Source organism: Oncorhynchus nerka, linkage group LG15, assembly GCF_034236695.1.
Source record: "Oncorhynchus nerka isolate Pitt River linkage group LG15, Oner_Uvic_2.0, whole genome shotgun sequence".
NCBI classification, from domain to species: Eukaryota; Metazoa; Chordata; class Actinopteri; order Salmoniformes; family Salmonidae; genus Oncorhynchus; species Oncorhynchus nerka.
In genome coordinates, this window is record NC_088410.1 from 78,769,787 (window position 1) to 78,786,430 (window position 16,644).

Here is a 16,644-nt window from a genome sequence, read left to right on the forward strand (position 1 = left end):
GCTCGGAAACCGGAATGCACAGCGGAGAAGTGGGATTCGAGATGGTCAGCGTTCTGTTTGTTGACTTGGCTTTCGAAGACCTTAGATAGGCAGGGCAGGATGGATATAGGTCTGTAACAGTTTGGGTCCAGGGTGTCTCCCCCTTTGAAGAGGGGGATGACCGCGGAGCTCTCCAATCCTTGGGGATCTCAGACAAGACGGAAAAGAGGTTGAACAGGCTGGTAATAGGGGTTGCGACAATGGCGGTGGATAGTTTCAGAAATAGAGGGTCCAGATTGTCATGCCCAGCTGATTTGTATGGGTCCAGGTTTTGCAGCTCTTTCAGAACATCTATCTGGATTTGGGTAAAGGAGAAGCTGGGGAGGCTTGGGCGAGTAGCTGCGGGAGGGGGCGGAGCTGTTGGCCGAGGTTGGAGTAGCCAGGAGGAAGGCATGGCCAGCCGTTGAGAAATGCTTGTTGAAGTTTTGGATTATCATGGATTTATCGGTGGTGACCGTGTTACCTAGCCTCACTGCAGTGGGCAGCTGGGAGGAGGTGCTTTACAGTGTCCCAGAACTTTTTGGAGTTAGAGCTACAGGATGCAAATTTCTGCTTGAAAAAGCTGGCCTTTGCTTTCCTGACTGACTGCGTGTATTGGTTCCTGACTTCCCTGAAAAGTTGCATATCGCGGGGACTATTCGATGCTATTGCAGTCCGCCACAGGATGTTTTTGTGCTGGTCGAGGGCAGTCAGGTCTGGAGTGAACCAAGGGCTATATCTGTTCTTAGTTCTGCATTATTTGAACGGAGCATGCTTATCTAAGATGGTGAGGAAGTTACTTTTAAAGAATGACCTGGCATCCTCAACTGACGGGATGAGGTCAATATCCTTCCAGGATACCCGGGCCAGGTCGATTAGAAAGGCCTGGTCGCAGAAGTGTTTTAGGGAGTGTTTGACAGTGATGAGGGGTGGTCGTTTGACCGCGGACCCGTAGCGGATACAGGCAATGAGGCAGTGATCGCTGAGATCCTGATTGAAGACAGCGGAGGTGTATTTGGAGGGCCAGTTGGTCAGGATAATGTCTATGAGGGTGCCCATGTTTACTGATTTAGGGTTGTACCTGGTGGGTTCCTTGATGATTTGTGTGAGATTGAGGGCATCTAGCTTAGATTGTAGGACTGCCGGGGTGTTAACCTGTTCAACCTATGGGGGCGCTATGTCATTATTGGATAAAAAGACGTGCCCGTTTTAAGCGCAATATTTTGTCACGAAAAGATGCTCGACTATGCATGGAATTGACAGCCTTGGAAAGACAAAACTCTGACGTCTCCAAAACTGCAAAGATATTATCTGTGAGTGCCCCAGAACTAATGCAACAGGCGAAACCAAGATGAAGTTTCATACAGGAAATGCCCCAGATTCTGAAGGCGCTGTGTTCCAATGTCTCCTTATATGGCTGTGAATGCGCCAGGAATGAGCCTGCGGTTTCTGTCTATTCCCCGAGGTGTCTGCAGCATTGTGACGTCTTTGTAGGCGTATCATTGGAAGATTGACCATAAGAGACTACATTTACCTGGTGTCCCGCCCGGTGTCCTGTGTGCGTAATCTGTAGGTCCATGCGCGTTCCATTTCTTCAGAAGAGAAAGTAAACTGCCACGATGGATTTTATCGTCGATAGATATGTGAAAAACACCTTGAGGATTGATTCTAAACATCGGTTTGCCATGTTTCTGTCGATATTATGGAGTTAATTTGGAAAAAAGTTTGCGTTTTAATGACTTAATATATATATTTTTTTTCCCTCCCCAAATGTGATGAACAAAACGGAGCGATTAGTCGACACAAATAATATTTTTTGTAAAAACGGAACATTTGCTATCTAACAGAGTCTCCTCATTGAAAACATCTGAATTTCTTCAAAGGTTAATTATTTTATTTGAATTATTTTCTGGTTTTTGTGGAAACTGTTGCATACTGAATGCTAGGCTTAATGCAATGCTAGGCTATCAATACTCTTACACAAATGCTTGTTTAGCTATGGTTCAAAAGCATATTTTGAAAATCTGAGATGACAGTGTTGTTAACAAAAGGCTAAGCTTGAGAGCAAATAGATTAATTTCATTTCATTTGCGATTTTCATGAATAGTTAACGTTGCGTTATGGTAATGAGCTTGAGGCTGTAGTCACGATACCGGATCCGGGATGGCTCGACGCAAGAAGTTAAGCATGTCCCAGTTTAGGTCACCTAACAGAACAAACTCTGAAGCTAGATGGGGGGCGATCAATTCACAAATGGTGTCCAGGGCACAGCTGGGAGCTGAGGGGGGTCGGTAGCAGGCGGCAACAGTGAGAGACTTATTTCTGGAGAGATTCATTTTTAAAATTAGAAGTTCGAACTGTTTGGGTATGGACCTGAAAAGTATGACATTACTTTGCAGGCTATCTCTGCAGTAGAATGCAACTCCTCCCCCTTTGGCAGTTCTATCTTGACGGCAAATGTTACAGTTGGGTATGGAAATCTCAGAATTTTTGGTGGCCTTCCTAAGCCAGGATTCAGACACGGCAAGGACATCCGGGTTGGCAGAGTGTGCTAAAGCAGTGAGTAAAACAAACTTCGGGAGGAGGCTTCTGATGTTGACATGCATGAAAACAAGTATTTTTCGATCACAGAAGTCAACAAATTAGGGTGCCTGGGGACATGCAGGGCCTGGGTTTACCTCCACATCACCCGCGGAAGAGAGAAGGAGGAGTAGGATGAGTGTGCGGCTAAAGACTATCAAAACTGGTTGCCTAGAGCGTTGGGGACAAAGAATAAAAGGAGCAGATTTCTGGGCATGGTAGAATATATTCAGGGCATAATGTGCAGACAGGGGTATGGTGGGGTGCGGGAACAATGGAGGTAAGCCCAGGCACTGGGTGATGATAAGAGGTTGTATTTCTGGACAGGCTGGTTGTAATGGGTGAGGTCACCGCATGTGTGGGAGGTGGGACAAAGGAGGTATCAGAGGTATGAAGAGTGGAACTAGGGGCTCCATTGTAAACTAAAACAACTAACCTGAACAACAGTATACAAGGCATATTGACATTTGCGAGAGACATACAGCGAGGCATAAAGTAAATTGCAAGTGTTGATTAGGAGAGCTAGCTAAAACAGGTGAGACAACAACAGCTAATCAGCTAACACAACAACAGCAGGTAAAATGGCGATGACTAGGCAGAGAGGGTCGGATTAACTACACACAGAGCCTGAGTTCACGGCTGGGGTCGACAGATAAAAAATAAATAAACAGAATGGAGTACCGTGATTAATGGACAGTCCAGCAGGCATCAGCTATATAGCCATGTGATCATAGCGTCCAGGGGGCAGCATCAGATGGAACAGGGAAGCCGCCACTACGCTAGCACGCGGGCGACACAGCGTTTAAAGTTAGTAGCCCGGGGCTAGTAGGAGCGTCTGCTCCGACGGAGGCCGGTTGAAGGCACAGCGGATGGAGTATTCGTCGGCAGACCATTCATGGTGGTGCGGCGGGGCACCGTGTCGACAGAGAATCCAAGCCAGATGGTGAAAGAGGTATTGTAGAATTTAGTTTGCTAGCCGGGAGATGCGTCTGGCTCACAGCTAATTGGTGCTAGCTTCGTGGCAGTGGCGTTAGCCACTATAGCCAATCGGTAGCAGCGGTGATCCGGTGCCAAGGTCCAGAGTTTACAGCAAGGATCCGGTGGAGTATTGGGCTCTAGCCCTGTATGAGTGGGGTTCAGGTGAACAGCTGAGTAGGCCGGGAGGTGGGCCACAGGGATAGCTTCGGTACTGGGTTCCACGGTGAGTGCAAGCTAGCTGTGAAGATCAGAAGTAGTGGTCCAGGGATTACAGCAGGAATACGACATTGTTGTGGAGAGACAGTCCGATACTGGTAAACTGGCGAGTATTATCCAGGCTAAAAAACAGGGCTGGTATCTGTGCAGAAGGTAAAAGCCGCTAGCAGAGGCTAACAATGACTAAATAGCTTGTAGCTAATTAGCTGGTTAGCTTCTGCTGGTCCCATTGTGTTTATACTTGCATACTATTGTTTGTACAGATGAACGAGGTACGTTCAGGCATTTGGAAATTGCTCCCAATGATGAACCAGACTTGTGGAGGTCTACCATTTTTTTCTGAGGTCTTGGCTGATTTATTTAGATTTTCCCATGATGTCAAGCAAAGAGGCATTGAGTTTGAAGGTAAGCCTTGAAATACATCCACAGGTACACCTCCAATTGACTCAAATGATGTCAATTAGCCTATCAGAAGCTTCTAAAACCATGACATCCTTTTCTGGAATTTTCCAAGCTGTTTGAAGGCACAGTCAACTTAGTGTGTGTAAACTTCTGACACAGTGAATTATAAGTGAAATAATCTGTCTGTAAACAATGGTTGGAAACATTTCTTGTGTCATAAACAAAGTAGATGTCCTAACCGACTTGACAAAACTATAGTTTGTTATCAAGAAATGTGTAGTGGTTGAAAATGGAGTTTTAATGACTCCAACCTAAATGTATGTAAACTTCCAACTTCAACTGTATTTACCTGTGTTATACAAGCCATGTCGCTCATAAATAGCAGTGCTGTGGCCTAAGTTCTCTTTTTCCTATTTCCTTTCAGAACCATAGTTAATGTCAGTTCTCACTGGACATGATTCTCAGTTATCTGAACCATGAGTGGTCGGGTGTGTGTGTGAATGTGGACATCTTCTTCCACTAAACTCGCCTTAACCTGGACATCCGCCTCATCCTCGTTTTGACAGGACATTTTGTAGTGGTTGCTACCAGCTTTAAGCTAGCACCTAAGATTTCTTATTACATTCATCGTCCTTTGATTATCTACACCCTACCTCTATTTTTCACACTGTGTTGTAAATAAAATAATGTAGGGGGGATATAAGGAGAAAAACATCCTATTTGGCTGCAGCTGCTGCTTTAAAACAGGTGGTAGGAGGAGGGGAGTATTTGTATTATGGATCCCCATTAGCAACTGTTCCTGGGGTCCGGCAAAATTAAGTTCTGAAGCATGTCCATGTATGTGCATGGATGGAGAGCGAGAGAAAGGCCAGCAGGAGTGCGCCAGAACAGATGTTGTCAATTCAGAAACGAGGCTACAGAAGCCAAGGAACGGAGGGAGACGGATGGTTTTTATCTGACCAAACTCCAAGGTATTTTTTCATGCCAGTAGCTCAAATATTTACAGAAACTACCAAAATATTTTACTTTAAAGAAGATTGCACACATTACAGCAGAGAAACACATATATGAAGAGTTTGAGGTGAAACATCAAGACATGAATATTGGGAAATGCCTATCAAGGACATGTGTTTTGAATGTACACAGTGCAGGGTCTAACTAGAGTAGGCCTACAGAGAGAGTAAATGCAACATAATTCTTATACACATGTTGACATGTTGCATAACCACCATACTAGGGATTAACACTGGTAACTCTAGGTCTTGTGGAATATTTTGGTTAAACTACAATGTCTGAGCCAAGGACTACATGCTTTCTGGTAAGTTTTGATTACAATACTGGGTGGGGTGATTATATTTTATATGACATACATGATTGTTTGTTAACTAGTAAATAGCAGTTTACAGAAAAGTGTGCTTATAACTTGTCAACCATTTCTGCTGGTTAGCTTTTGCTATCATGTGGGTTTTAGCTTGCTTGAGCCTGCTAACTGAGGAGTGTTAGTTCACCTGCTCCCATACATGTTTAATCTTAAAACATTTATCTTACAAAGGAGTTGTTTAGTCTAGCTGCTTAAATATTTATCTGTACATCGTTTTTTTCTAATCTCTACAGGAAAATGCCACAGGCTCTGATGTGTGGAGACATTTCACTGCAGCTAGGAAGAGCTGTATACATTTGCAAATACTGTGCCAAATCATATGTGAAGAATGCAACAAAGATGCAGAATCATCTGGCCAAATGCAACAAAGATGCAGAATCATCTGGCCAGTGGTGGGCCGTCAGGGCCAGCAAGGCCTTCTCTGCTGGCCTAAACATCATCAGAATATAATTTTAAAAAATATATATTTTCCCACAAATATGTATTAAATTATTCCCCAGAGTAAGAGTTACACTCTTCATTTCTTAGCGTTCCTCTTGGTTGCACTGCTTCCAGCCCCAGGTTGAGATTTGGAGGGCTGGTCTTTATGGTAGATCTTTTATCCAAATATATTCAGCCATCATGTGTTGCCAGGGGACTAAAATCTGCCCTCAGGCCTTCAGAATCAACAGTGCGGGCGCTTGTAGCTTAAAGTGAATGGAAATTAACATTTAGTGTCAACCAATCAGCTTTAGAGTTGGCTATTGTACGCCTGCTGGCTGGCTCCAGTGTTACACAGGAGCCAGCTAGCAGGCGTAGTGCGTGCACGTCTTTTGATTGGATTACCAATATTGAGAGGCAGGTCCTATATGGGCAGGTCTCAGAACTAGGAAACTGAAATTGATCAACAAATTAATTTGCGTGCTACTAAGCTGTTTTTTCAACCCACAATGGCGGAAGGAGAAGTTATCGATTTGGTCGAGGATATAATTAATTATTCTCAAGACAAACTTTTCAAGAAAAGTTAGACATTGTCAGGAGAGGTAGACGCCGACGCTACAAAGCCTGTCACAGGCGGGAAAGGGGTTCGTTCGCCACTTTCAACTATGAATGACTCACAGGCTCTGAGAAGCACTGCAAACTGTACTGCTGGGAATGCCTATTATTTGCAAGTGATCGATTTGGTGTTTGGAGCCACACTGGCTTTGCAAACCTGAGTTGTCTAACCAAGGCAGCAACGAGACACCAAAGTACGGCTGGGCACTTACAAACAATGGTGCTTTTGAGAACTTTTGGAGACACCCGAGTGGATCTACAGCTCAACGAACAAGCGCGCAGGGCAACGAAGCTGCACAATGAAAAGGTATTGTACTCTTCCCCTGCAATTCTCTGAATAAAAATGTCAATTTCAAGGTGACGCAACGCCTGGTTATACTGCGTTTCTGTCTAAATGTATAGTGTCTAGAGCCATGGCATCATAATGATGGTAATAAGAGGTGGATTAATTCGGGTGGGACTGTGTAGGACTTCACTGAAGGCCCAGGCCCCAGAACCACGGCACGCTACTGCATGTGGCCAAATGCATAAAGTTCCCTCAGCGCTTCAACAAGCAACCTCTGACAAAAGTCCCCCTACTTCTATTCGAAGTGAAAATGATTAATCAGACACCTTATTGATAGCAACAGCTCATGGTACTTTGTTATTTGACTCAATGGAGGAACATAGTCAGAGAAATGCTGATGAATGTCTTGCTCGAGCTGTGTATGCAACTGGTTCACCTCTGATGCTCACAGGCAATGTGTTTTGGAAGAGATTTCTGAATGTTCTTTGCCCAGCATACACCCCTCCAAACAGACATGCTTTATCTACTAATTTGCTGGATGCAGAGTTCAAAAGAGTTCAGCAAATCATAGAGAAAGCAGACTGTATTGCAATCATTTCTGATGGGTGGTCGAATGTTCGTGGGCAAGGAATAATTAATTACATCCTCTCCACTCCTCAACCAGTACTGTAATAGAGCAGAGACACAAGGGACAACAGACACCTCAGTCTCTACATTGCAGATGAGCTGAAGGCAGTCATCAATGACCTTGGACCACTGGTGACAGACAATGCTGCGAACGTGAAGACTGCTTGGTCTGAAGTGGAGGAGTCCTACCCTCACATCACACCCATTGGCTGTGCTGCTTATGCATTGAATCTGCTTATCAGTGGATATGCCCTACAAGAGAGCCAAGGAAATGGTTAGGTATGTGAAGGGTCATCAAGTTATAGCAGCAATCTACCTCAGCAAGCAAAGTGAGAAGAATAAGAGCACCACATTGAAGCTGCCCAGCAACACCCGTTGGAGTGGTGTTGTCATTATGTTAGACAGTCCCTTGGAGGGGAAGGAGTCTCTCCAAGAAATGGCCATATCACAGTCTGCTGATCTGGACAGCCCCATCAAGAGGATCCTCCTGGATGATGTATTTTGGAAGAGAGTTGTAAGCAGCCTGAAACCTATAGCAGTAGTTGATGCACAGATTGAGGGAGACAATGCCATCCTGTCTGATGTCCAGACTCTGCTTGCAGATGTATGAGAAGAAATTCATACTGCCCTGCCCATTTCACTGTTGCTCCAAGCAGAGGAAACTGCAGTTCTGAAATACATCAAAAAGCATGAAGACTTTGCCTGAAGCCCATGCACCCCACAGCGTACATGTTGGACCCCAAGTATGCTGGCAAAAGCACCCTGTCTGGTGCAGAGATCAACAAGGCCTATGGTGTCATCACTACTGTGTCTTGCCACCATGGCCTGGATGAGGGCAAGGTTCTTGGCAGTCTGGCGAAGTACACTTACAAGCAATGGCTTTGGGATGGAGATGTAATATGGCAGTTGTGCCAACATATCTCATCAGCCACCTGGTGGAAGTGACTTTGTGGATCTGAGGCTCTTTCCCCTGTTGCCTCCATCATCCTCCAAATCCCACCAACATCAGCCGCCTCAGGTCCTTGTATGGGAACACACACACCAAAGCACACAACAGGCTGACCAATACAAGGGTTGAAAAATTGGTGGCCATCCGGGAAAATCTTAGGCTTTTTGAGTCTGACAACGAGCCATCCTCAACAAGGTTGGAAAGTGACAGTGAAGATGAGCCCTCAGAGTCTGATGTTCAAGAGGTGGACATTGAGGAGGTCCAGGGAGAAGACATAGAAGCCTGAGAGGAAGACAACGAAAGCTTTAGTTTCTAGACTATAATTTTACAGAAGTATGTTGAAAACATTTTTGGGAGATGCGATGGATCATTGGGGATCATTCAATATTCCCTTTCTTTTGTTGTTCAGTGAAATCATCCCATGTGAAGAGTCAACTCATTTAATTAAAGTTCAATTCGTAACTACAGTTGAAGTCTGAAGTTTACATATACTTAGTTTGGAGTCATTAAAACTAGTTTTTCAACCTCTCCACACATTTCTTGATAACAAACTATAGTTTTGGCAAGTCGGTTTTGACATCTACTTGTGCATGACACAAGTCATTTTTCCAACAATTGTTTAAAGACAGATTATTTCACTTATAATTCACTGTATCATAATTCCAGTGGGTCAGAAGTTTACATACTGTGCCTTTAAACAGCTTGGAAAATCCCAGAAAATTATGTCATGGCTTTAGAAGATTTGATAGGCTAATTGACATCATTTGAGTCAATTGGAGGTGTACCTGTGGATGTATTTCAAGGCCTACCTTCAAACTCAGTGCCTCTTTGCTTGACATCATGGGAAAATCAAAAGAGATCAGCCAAGACCTCCACACCTCCAAAAAAATGGTAGACCTCCACAAGTCTGGTTCATCCTTGGGAGCAATTTCCAAACACCAGAAGGTACCACGTTCATCTGTACAAACAATAGTACGCAAGTATAAACACCATGGGACCACACAGCTGTCATACTGCTCAGGCTCGTTCAGAAAAAAAAGTCTTACATTGATATAACCTGAAAGGCCACTCAGCATGGAAGAAGCCACTGCTCCAAAACCGCCATAAACAAGCCAGACTACGGTTTGCAACTGCACATGGGGTCAAAGGTCCTCTGGGCTGATGAAACAAAAATAGAACTGTTTGGTCATAATGCCCATTGTTATGTTTGGTGGAAAAAGGGGAAGGCTTGCAAGCCAAAGAGCACCATCCCAACCGTGAAGCACGGGGGTGGCAGCATCATGTTGTAGGGGTGCTTTGCAGCAGGAGGGACTGGTGCACTTCACAAAATAGATGGCATCATGAGGTAGGAAAATTATGTGGATATATTGAAGCAACATCTCAAGACATCAGTCATGAAGTTAAAGCTTGGTTGCAAATGGGTCTTCAAATGGACAATGACCCCAAGTATACTTCCAAAGTTGTGGCAAAATTTCTTAAGGACAACAAAGTCAAGGTATTGGAGTGGCCATCACAAAGCCCGGACCTCAATCCTATAGACAATTTGTGGGCAGAACTGAAACAGCATGTGCGAGCAAGGAGGCCTACAAACCTGACTCAGTTACACCAGCTCCGTCAGGAGGAATGGGCCAAAATTCACCCAACTTAGCTTGTGGAAGGCTATCTGAAACGTTTGACCTAAGTTAAACAATTTAGAGGCAATGCTACGAGATAGTAATTGAGTGTATGTAAACTTCTGACCCACTGGGAATGTGATGAAAGAAATAAAAGCTGAAATAAATAATTCGCTCCTATTATTCTGACATTACACATTCTTAAAATAAAGTGGTGATCCTAACTGACCTAAAACAGGAAATCTTTACTTGGACTAAATGTCAGGAATTGTGAAAAACTTAGTTTAAATGTATTTGGCTAAGGTGTATGTAAACTTCCGACTTCAACTGTAAATAGTTAAAAAAAATATTATATTGGATAATTTGCATATATTTCCATTAATTCCCATATAGTCCTGTTAATTCCCGTCACGACTTCCGCCGAAGTTGTTCCCTCTCCTTGTTCGGGCGGCGTTCGAAGTCACCGACCTTCTAGCCATCGCTGATCCTCTTTTCATTTTCCTTTGGTTTTATCTCGTCTTCCATCACACCTGGTTCCAATCCCATCAATTACATGTTGTGTATTTTACCCTCTGTTCCCCCTCATGTCCTTGTCGGTGATTGTTTATTGTAAGTGCTTGTGCACGTCTGTCCTGTTTTTTTGTTATTAAACTGCGCCGTTTGGAAACACAGTTTTTGCTCTCCTGCGTCTGATTTCTCTGCCGCCAGTACGCACCCCTTACAGAATCACCGACCCGACCTTGGAGTCAGCAGGAGCAGGTACCCCGGGTATAGGGGTGGAGGAGCGCGTCCGGGAGCACGCAGCAATGCTCCACCATCTTGGCACTGCCATGGACCACATTGTCCAGACTATGGACCGCTGGGAGAGACAGGTAGTATAGTGTCTGATCGGGTTCCCCAGTTCACGTCTAGGGTCTGGAAGGCGTTCATGGAACGTCTGGGGGTCTCGATCAGTTTTATTTCAGGGTTTCACCCCGAGAGTAATGGGCAGGGGGAGAGAGTGAACCAGGATGTGGGTAGGTTTCTGCGGTCCTATTGCCAGGACCGGCCGGGTGGAGTGGGCCGAGATGGCACAGAACTCGCTCCGCCTTTCTCCCTTCCAGTGCGTACTGGGGTACCAGCTGGTTCTGGCGCCTTGGCATCAGGGTCAGACCGAGGTTCCTGCGGTGGACGACTGGTTCAGGTGTGCGGAGGAGACATGGGAAGCCGTCCGTGTCCACCTTCAGCAGGCCGTGACGTGCCAAAAGAGGAATGCAGATTGCCACCACAGTGAGACCCCAGTGTTCGCACCGGGGAACCGGGTCTGGCTCTCAACCCGAAACCTGCCCCTCTGCCTGCCCTGCCGGAAGCTGGGTCCGCGGTTTGTGGGGCCATTTAAAGTCCTGAGGAGAGTGAACGAGGTTTGTTATAGGTTACAGCTTCCACCCGATTACCCTATTAACCCCTTGTTCCATGTGTCTCTCCTCAGGCCGGTGGTGGCTGGCCCGCTCCAGGAGTCTGAGGTGCGGGAGGTTCCCCTGCACCCTCTGGACGTCAGGGGGGCCCCGGCGTACTCCGTTCGCTCCATACTGGATTCGAGGCTCCGGGTGAGGGGCCTTCAGTATCTCGTGGAGTGGGAGGGGTACGGCCCGGAGGAGAGGTGCTGGGTTCCGGTCGAGAACGCGTTGGACTCATCGATGCTGCAGGAGTTCCACCGTCTTCGTCCGGATTGCCCTGTGCCTCGCCCTCCGGATCGTCCCCGAGGCCGGCTTCATCCCGAGGCCGGGGGTACTGTCACGACTTTTGCCGAAGTTGGTCTCTCTCCTTGTTCGGGCGGCGTTCGACGGTCGAAGTCACCGACCTTCTAGCCATCGCTGATCTTCTTTTCATTTTCCTTTGGTTTTGTCTTGTCTTCCATCACACCTGGTTCCGAATCCCATCAATTACATGTTGTGTATTTTACCCTCTGTTCCCCCTCATGTCTTTGTCAGTGATTGTTTATTGTAAGTGCTTGTGCACATCTGTCCTGGTGTGCGTCGGGTTATGTACCCATTATTGGATTGTTCTGTTTTCAGGTGTTTTTTTTTGTTATTAAACTGCACCGTTTGGAAACACAGTTTTTGCTCTCCTGTGTCTGACTTCTGTCGCCAGTATGCACCCCTTACAATTCCCATATTTTCCCGTTCATTCCCACGGAAAGTTTCCCCCTCTGAATATTCCCCAAAATGTGCAACCCTAGCCACTTGTATCCTGATTGCATAACACATTAAATGTATGACTCCGCTTACATTTTCTCCAATAAGTACAATAGAGCAAGCAGTTTGCCAATATCTGAGGGACAGGGACATAATACTTTTGTACATTTGGAAACTACTCACACAGTAATCATAGACTTTGCACATGAACATGAGTAAGAAATCACTAATGTATTTATGTGAAATATCTTGGTTCTTTGTGTATTTTGTCAGAACCAGGTCTTCTTGGAAAGGGTGTTGGGCCTTTTTGCGGCACGCTTGTAAGGATCTGATTGTCCAAAAGGGGTCCCCACCCGTCTTCTACTGTTGTTCTTCTCTGCTGTCCTCCGTTATCCGGTGACTTGTTGTGTAGTCCTGAACAGAAATACAGAGTTTATTCTACTTCCATTCACTCTGGAAGATGCTCCTTTGAAGATAGGCTAGCCAGCTGTGTTGATGGTTCCCAATGGGTTGATGAGAGTAGTAGAATACGATGGTTTGAAGAGAGTAGTAGAATGGTCCTACTTAAATGAGCTTTTCTAGATACTTAGGACAGCTAATCGGCAATACCAGTGATTGTCCAGGTGGTGACTTTATATCTCTATCTCGTGTTGAGATTCAAAGTTCCAACCACCTTTAAATGTGAGCTGCAGCTTGATGTTTTTCTGGTATGACATGTTAATTGTTAACCCATCATTTTATACTGTTCGTTCAAAAAGGGGGGGGGGTTCCTTCAGGCTGACACGCTATGTGACCTCAAGGGGGCTGTGACTACTTACTTGTATAAAGTTATAGAAACGTTTATCTCTTATGGCTCCTAAAATCATATCCATCTCTCGACAAAAACACTTTCATAATTTTTCATATTTCATGCACAGCGCATCGGACGGACACTTCACACAAATAGTGTGTATACTTTTCAAGTTACAGTATTTCCTTTATAGCATTTTTAATGACATCACAAAACAACACCTGAAACATCACCAGTGTTCTCCATATTGCCTCTGACCATTCTCCATGTTCTTTGTTAGATATATTGTTCCACTATTTGCTTCAGAACATGTTCGAGTTTTGGTGGAAAAAGATCTCTGTAGACAAAGTCACATTCCTTGGGTGAATTTGGAAAGGGAGATAGCTGAATGTTCTGAAATTGATTTACAACAGGGCGTGAGCTGTCAACCCCCCACCAGTTCCCTTCTCTCCCCTCTGCGGGTGAAAGGGGATCTGGTTGAAGTTATTTATTGCAAAGCTAATCTGACCCATTTGGATCCTTACAGGACAGTTATGACAGTAGGTCACTTTCTAAATGTAATTCATTACAATTAGTAGTTACCTGTCCAAATTTGTAATCGGTAACATAACTTTTGAATTTACTAAACTCGGTACGTAATATGATTACGTTCTGTGACTTTTAGATTACTTAAAAAATAATAACAATATGGGATAATTTCTGTATTTTGAAAGTTACTTATCTTGAAAACTTGATTGCTGAGAAGAAAAACATTTTGGGACTATGCCAACAATGCACCAATGAAACAAATACCAAAATATAGTTTTTGGGTGGAGTTTTCCTTTCAGGTATTAGAAGAAGACAACAAATATCCATCAAATGTATTTTGTACGTCTTCATAGCTGTCTATGACACTCTCTCAGGTGGAACAAACTTTAACTTGCACCTTTTTTCAATGTTGAACAGAAAGGTGTCATAATTATTATTTTTTTCTTCTTGCAAACATCCCTTCTGAATTTAAAAGTTATCAATTTCTTGTTGTTGCTGGTAAAGTAACAGTTATAGTTTTTGTAATCAGATTACATGTTACTGATTACATTTAATAGTTTATAATCAGTTACTCCCCAACCCTGTGTATAAATTACACACAGAACAATCCCCCGGTTGTTCCCTAGCCCAGAGCTGGTTGGAGGGAACATGCGTGGGTTAGTTATTTTCTGCTCAATCACACAGCAGGGACAACAGAGCGCTTTACACCCCACACAATGACAGGGATAAGGCACATTCTATCCCCTTACCCAGGGACAAAACTGCTTTGACATTTTGGGAAGAAAGAAATGTTTTTTGATGGTAATGCTGTTATGTCATAATGGAGTGGGATAGTCACAAATACGTCATGTCAATCACTCTTTCTCTCCTGATGTAGCCAGAACATTTCCTCAAATTGTAGAGCTACAATTGAATAGGCCGTCTATTATGATTGGTAACGGAATTGAAAATGGAAAACAAGAAGCACATGACAGGTGCTGCGCCACATGCAAACTGTCCTCGTGTTTTAGGGCTAGCAGTCCATTTTAATTCTGTCAACATGTTTTATTGTGTACGGACATGTGTCTAAAAGGAATCTAGCTATTTGTGCTTTTTGAACATTTTTGAAAATGGTGAATAAAGCTGTTTCAGCTCCCATAACATAAGACAACAGTACAGTAGTGTACAGAACCATGGAAAGAATATTAGCCAATGTGCTGAAAGGGGAAAAAACAATAATTACACATAATGTGAAACGGTGGTGGTGGACCTATAAGCATCAGTGCAACATGCAGGAAATTGTCAACCGAGGAACACTTTTCACTCATTGCAATTATGTAGACTTTCTGAGATATATAGTGTTGTCATAATCTTAGGCTATACTAGGCTATACTAAACTACTAATGGTTCAACAGTATAATGTAGTGTTATAGAACAATATTGCCCAAAGCAACTTCAGGAAAAGGTTAGTTGTTTTTATTGTTGTTGTTTATTGTGGTTTGTTAGGATCTCTTTAACCCACCAAGGGCTAGCTATGAAGTTGACCACACAAATAATTACTACATTTACATTTACATTTAAGTCATTTAGCAGACGCTCTTATCCAGAGCGACTTACAAATTGGTGCATTCACCTTATGACATCCAGTGGAACAGTAGTGCATCTAAATCTTTTAAGGGGGGGGTGAGAGGGATTACTTTATCCTATCCTAGGTATTCCTTAAAGAGGTGGGGTTTCAGGTGTCTCCGGAAGGTGGTGATTGACTCCGCTGTCCTGGCGTCGTGAGGGAGTTTGTTCCACCATTGGGGGGCCAGAGCAGCGAACAGTTTTGACTGGGCTGAGCGGGAACTGTACTTCCTCAGTGGTAGGGAGGCGAGCAGGCCAGAGGTGGATGAACGCAGTGCCCTTGTTTGGGTGTAGGGCCTGATCAGAGCCTGGAGGTACTGAGGTGCCGTTCCCCTCACAGCTCCGTAGGCAAGCACCATGGTCTTGTAGCGGATGCGAGCTTCAACTGGAAGCCAGTGGAGAGAGCGGAGGAGCGGGGTGACGTGAGAGAACTTGGGAAGGTTGAACACCAGACGGGCTGCGGCGTTCTGGATGAGTTGTAGGGGTTTAATGGCACAGGCAGGGAGCCCAGCCAACAGCGAGTTGCAGTACTACCAGTAGCAACTGTCAGAGATCCCACTTCTCTCACATTTAATGGTTGTTTACCCTAATCATTCTTTGTATTGTAAACAAGTTATTATGTGACCAACTCTCACTCTTTTGCCTTGTCATCCTCTCTCTACCCCTCACTCTGTCTTTCTGTAACTGCCTCCTGTGTCTGTTAGTCTGTCTGTCCGGCTCAGTGCTTGTTTAAAAAGGCCCAGGAACTAAGGGACAGGACATAGGGTGTTTACCGAGCTTGTAGAAGTCATTGTTGTTCAGGTTATTCAAGCCTTCAACTGATGCCAACTTTACCAGAATACTTGTGGGAGCGGTTTGAAACAGGACTGAATGAAGGTTGGATTCATTAGAGCAAAAACAGTTCATGTTCCTCCCACTGCCTTAATGTTTCATTCTATTACCAAATTGAATCAGTAAGTGGCTTGATTGGCATGTTCAGGCCGTTTCCTTTTGAGGAGCTGCCTAAACAAAGAGACTTGGACAGTCTGCTAGACTTTCCAAGTCACACACAGCTGGCAAGCATGGAGAACAAACGAATGAGAGTGAGAGAGGACTGTTGCTTAAAGAAACGTTCAGTAGCTGCCTTGTTTAGCAGCGTCTTGCATAACCACACCTTGCCACAAATAACCTAGTAACACGTGAATACATTTGTTGAGATGATACATATACGGTAACATATTATCTGACATTGTATGGGTAGGGATGAAAATGAGAGGCCGTGGAATGAACAGAGTGTTCTGATGATCTCACACACACACACATATACACACACATATATACACACACACAGACACACACTATCAACCTCTTCCTCTACATAGTTGTCATTGCCTAGCAGTACCCAGAACATTGTGCGCCACACTCTGACCCTGTCAATCTCCCGCCTCACTCTCTCCGCTCTCTCGCTCTAAAACACTCTTGC